Here is a 5577-nt window from a genome sequence, read left to right as displayed (position 1 = left end):
ATCCACAGAGAGGGAGGAGGGGGGGGGGGTGGGGGGGAGGATTCAGCAGTGAGGAGAATGTGGCAAAGAGCTTCCTAGGGTTAGAGGCAGATGCTTGGAATTTAGAGTGGTAGAAAGTGGCCTTAGCAGCAGAAACAGATGAAGAAAATGTAGAGAGGAGGGAGTGAAAAGATGCCAGGTCGGCAGGGATTTTAGTTTTCTTCCATTTCCGCTCAGCTGCCCGGAACTCTGTTCTGTGAGCTCGCAATGAGTCATCAAGCCACGGAGCTGGAGGGGAGGACCGAGCCGGCCGGGAGGATAGGGGACACAGGGAGTCAAAGGATGCAGAAAGGGAGGAGAGGAGGGTTGAGGAGGCAGAATCAGGAGATAGGAGGGAGAAGGATTGAGCAGAGGGAAGAGATGATAGGATGGAAGAGGAGAGAGTAGTGGGAGAGAGAGAGCGAAGGTTGCGGCGGCACGTTACCATCTGTGTAGGGGCAGAGTGAGTAGTGTTGGAGGAGAGCGAGAGAGAAAAGGATACAAAGTAGTGGTCGGAGACATGGAGGGGAGTTGCAGTGAGATTAGTAGAAGAGCAACATCTAGTAAAGATAAAGTCAAGCGTATTGCCTGCCTTGTGAGTAGGGGGGGACGGTGAGAGGGTGAGGTCAAAAGAGGAGAGGAGTGGAAAGAAGGAGGCAGAGAGAAATGAGTCAAATGTAGACGTAGACGTAGGGAGGTTGAAATCCCCCAAAACTGTGAAGGGTGAGCCATCCTCAGGAAAGGAACTTATCAAGGCGTCAAGCTCATTGATGAACTCTCCAAGGGAACCTGGAGGGCGATAGATGACAAGGATATTAAGCTTAAATGGGCTAGTGACTGTGACAGCGTGGAATTCAAATGAGGAGATAGACAGATGGGTTAGGGGAAAAATTGAGAATGACCACTTGGGAGAGATGAGGATTCCTGTGCCACCACCCCTCTGACCAGATGCTCTCGTGGTATGCGAGAACACATGGTCAGACGAGGAGAGAGCAGTAGGAGTAGCAGTGTTTTCAGTGGTAATCCATGTTTCCGTCAGCGCCAGGAAGTCGAGGGACTGGAGGGTAGCATAGGCTGGGATGAAGTCAGCCTTGTTGGCAGCAGAACGGCAGTTCCAGAGGCTGCCTGAGACCTGGAACTCCAGGTGTGTGGTGCGTGCAGGGACCACCAGGTTAGAGAGGCAGCAGCCACGCGGTGTGAGGCGTTTGGGTAGCCTGTGCGGAGAGGAGAGAACAGGGATAGGCAGAGGCATAGTTGACAGGCTGTAGCAGATGGCTACAATAATGCAGAGGAGATCGGAATGAAATGAACTAAACATCTGGGAAAGGAGAGAGCAGGGCCTCCATTACCAAAAAAATATAACTCTCCCAACTTCCACCTCAGAAACTATAATTGTTTCACTGAACCACCCGAATAAAACTCTCCCAACTTCCACTTTAGAAATTAGAATTGTTGTAAACTACAGCGGTTCAATGTTTCAAGGAATAGACCCAACTTACTTTATTCAGCTAGCTAACTATGACGCCATAGCTAACTAGCATGCTAGCATCCAATAACACACAGTTTAGCACCAATACTTGGTTACAACAAACTACCAATAGTGTGTTAACACACTAAACAGATAATTTGTGTCCGTGTCTAGTTCTTTCATAACGCAGCAATAATTAAACGTTGGCTAGCTAGCACAAATATAGCTACCACAGTACAGCTAGCTGGTAGTGTTGGCTAGCTAGCAATGGCTGCTGTGTTGACTTTGTTTGAAAAACGGCGTCGCTGCGAACGAATGTAGCTGGCTAAAAGGATATTGTATTTAGTTGCTACCGTTGCTAATAGCTACTCCAACTAGTCCAGGAGGTGAGTTAGCTAGCCAGCTTCGTGCTACACCCGGCACCGCCGCACCGCCAAATACAAAAGTAACCTACAATAACTACATACAACAACTACCCACAACAGCCCACGATGCCTACCTATAATACCTAGTAATATACAGCCCACGATGCCTACCTATAATACCTAACTACAATCTAAATACATAGTTTAAGCCTTACTCGACAAAGCCCAAGCTATGTATAAAGCCAAACTTACCCGACGCCAGCTGTCTGGGTGGCAGACTGCAATCAGTAGCTGTAATTAAGTACAGCAGCTACCAACCACCTAACGTTAATGCCTCGGATAATGAGGTTAGAAAAACAGCTGAATGGTAGGTAGCTAGCTGGCTCAATTACAGGTACTCTTAAGCGTGAAATAACATTGGAAACAACTAACCACAGTTGCTAAAAGTTACCAGTAGCTACCCGCTAGCTAGCTAGCTTTGTTGGTCCAAGTAGTGGGTTAGCTAGCCTCGTGCTTCGCTGGGGTCCGCCGAATACAATACTTACCTACAATAATTACCTACAATAACCTACAATAACTACCTAAGTAAACTACCTATAATACCTAACTACAATACCTACCTACAATCTAAATACATGGTTTAAGCTTTACTCAACACCATATAAGAAGCCAAGCTTACCTCCTGCTAGAGAAAACACAACCTCTCCCGTTGATTTCCACACACTATGCATGTCGCCATATGTTTACCTTCTGTCCTGTCCATTTCTCAGGGTCCAAAGCCAGAGAGCCACCATGACGTGATGTACAGCACTGTGATGCCTGATCAGTTCAGGACAGAACAGAAGGTCAACATATGGCTACATGCATCATTGGTCTTAGACAACATTATGGATGTTACTCATAAAACGTCATAGCCTTGGCAAATTTGCATCTGTTTTAGAAAACAATTGTATTTACAGTTTCATTTTCTTTCTTGGAACAAGCAATAGATAAATGTACACTATAACAATACAACAATATGTTTTTGTTATCTGGGTCTCTCTCTATCAGCAGGCCCCATTTCCTGAAGATAATGATGATGTCACATACAGCACTGTCATCCCCCAGCACAAGGCTCAACTAAAAGTACAGGCCAAGGTAAAGCTGCTCTGTTGATTAGCCACAGCTAGTATTATGTTATCAGAAACAACAGTAGGTGATTGTTTCCTCAGTGTTAATATAGTCATGGTTATGTCACCATTATACCCATAGGCATAATATATCACCTTTATGTCACATATCACGATTACAACTGTCTTTCACAGAGAACTGTGTTTCAAACTGTACTCTCCATTATAACAGAACTGTCCCTGTTCACCTCTCTACCTGTTCCTCCTCTGTAGGCAGCAGAACCAGATGATAATGTGGTCTACAGCTCACTAGCTCTACAGGTGACCACACAGGTCAGTGTTGGTGTCTCCTCTGTCTGTTGTACCAGATGATGCTGATCTCTCAACAAAGATACAGACAACACCACATTGCTATGTGTTGTAAACGTCACTCTTTAATCACACAAATCTTTCTTAGTCTTTTTAGTTTGCTGTATGAAAAACTGTATAATCACGTTGTGGCCAGCTAACCTCATTGTTTTCAGTGTGTATCCATAACATTACAGTGTGGAGTGTGCCTGGGTTTAGGGTGAAGTTGCCCCTAGATGCTGATCTTGGGTCAGATTTTTTTTTTAAATCCCACTAAAGGTTAAGGTTAGGATTGGGGGAGGGGAAGATGATTCTAGATCTCTATCTATTGGAAATGTCACCACAGTGATTGTGACTAAATGTTACACGTTCTCTCCAGCAGAGGGCAGCAGCAGCACAGCAGTGACTGACTGAGTGACGTTGGTGGAGTCCTTATCCTGGAAGGACAGTCCACTCCCCTCTCCTGTGTCACAACATCTATCTGCCTCCAATATGCTTCTGTCATACCTCTTAACCCACGCCAGAAAGACCCCTCTATCCTTTTGTGTCCATAAACTACTGAAGACAGTCTGCTGTGTTAGTTTTCATTGTTACCACATATCTGTTATATGTTATTTTCCATCCACCTTTCCCCTTGTCACTTGTTTTTTACATCATCATCTTATTTCTCTCACCTAATTAATTGTCCTATGCCTGTAACTAATCATGATCAAAAGTATAGATAGTATAGTATAGTAGCTACTATGTATAATAACTACTGTACTGCGATAATAAAATGTACTATACTGTCTATATTGCACAATGGACATCTGTCACACCTGATGTGTATTTTTAATGGATTATCAGATAAAATTGAGTTAATCATGAACATATAGTTAACATTCTTTGTGGCTAACTGAATTGGGCCGTTTGTTTTTGTCTCTCTCTTCAAACACAGTGAAGGGAGCATACACCAGGGTTGAATAGAGTTTGGGCTAGACCTTTGTCTCCTTGGTATCTTCTTGATTGATTACAGCATGAGGAGGTGAGGTTTGTGTAATTTAGGGCCTTGTCATGCAAGACAGGGGAGTGGGTGATTGGTTGGAGTAATAGTTCAGCCGTCCTCAGGGACAAAGGAAGTGGTCGGAGGAATAAAAGAGCAGGAAAACTGAAGAGGACTATATAAGATGGAGGGAGACCTTAAGGATGTGTGCCCCTCTGCAGACTGGTATCGGCTTTGTTGAAAACTTTAATGAAGTCATTTCTTGATGCAACAAAAACTCTGTAAGACCTTATTTGTAATAAAGTATAGTGGTTATTTTCCACAACACACCCTGCTCTGTTTCACCTGTCTTGTGCTTGTCTCCATCCCCCTCCAGGTGTAGCCCATTTTCCCCAGTATCCCCTGTGCATTTCTACCTGTTTTCTGTTTGTCTGTTGCCAGTTTGTCTTGTTTCGTCAAGCCTACCAGCGTGTTTTTCCCGTACTTCTATTCTCTCTAGTCCCTGTTTTCTAGTTCTCCCGGTTCTGACCTATTCTACCTGTCCTGACTCCGAGCATGCCTGCTGTCCTGGACCTATCTGACTCTGACCTGGTTTACAAACCTCTGCCTGACCTGACCCTGAGCCTGCCTGCCGTTCTCTACCTTATTGACTCTGCCCTGGATTACTGACCTCTGCCTGCCCTTGACCTGTCGTTTGCCTGCCCACTGTTTTGTAATAAACATCTATGATTTGAACTGTTTGCATATGGGTCTTATCCTGATTCCTGATAGTACAAACTGGCTTACCCAGCAGACTCGGACAAGCTCTGCGACGCCGTCTCCTCCCACTGAGCCACCATTGCAAGACACGAGGAGTTACTTCACAACCTTATGGAAGGATTCCAGACCTTGGCTGAACGCCACGGCTGTGCTTTCCATACATTGCCGGAGAAAGTCAGCAGATTGTCTATTAGGCAGCAGCCACTACTTTAATCCCCCAGACTCTCAGCAACCCCGCCACCAGCGGCATTTCTTCCCAGCCTACCCCGGTGTCCCGAGAACCATGCTTACCTCCGGAGCGCTATGCTGGAGATTCTGGAACCTGCTAAGCTTTTCTCTCCCAGTACTCCCTCATCTTCTGTTCCGGTTGCCCTCGCACGTCCTCAATTTCCACCTCGCCTCCAAGGAATCCCGGAAATCTCCAAAGTCTACACTTCCGAGTGAATCCGATGTCACCCGAGTTCTCTCAGAAATCACAGAGGGTTGCCGACTCGCCTATGCAACTTGGCAGAGCTAGATTGTCTCCTG

The 5577-nt window shown here is 45.6% G+C and overlaps 1 long non-coding RNA gene across 1 annotated transcript; it reads left to right on the top strand.

Annotated features, from left to right (window-relative positions):
* The first annotated feature begins 2618 nt into the window (after nt 1-2618).
* Nucleotides 2619-3724, top strand: LOC311116364. Its single transcript, XR_014611405.1, has 4 exons — nt 2619-2696; nt 2905-2988; nt 3234-3293; nt 3691-3724. It is a non-coding gene; the product is annotated as an uncharacterized lncRNA (long non-coding RNA).
* The last annotated feature ends 1853 nt before the right edge of the window (nt 3725-5577 follow it).

Source organism: Coregonus lavaretus (genome assembly GCF_964263955.1).
Source record: "Coregonus lavaretus genome assembly, contig: HAP1_SCAFFOLD_2148, whole genome shotgun sequence".
Lineage (NCBI taxonomy): Eukaryota > Metazoa > Chordata > Actinopteri > Salmoniformes > Salmonidae > Coregonus > Coregonus lavaretus.
Note: the sequence above shows the minus strand (reverse complement) of the source record. Positions and strands in the feature narration are given on the sequence as shown.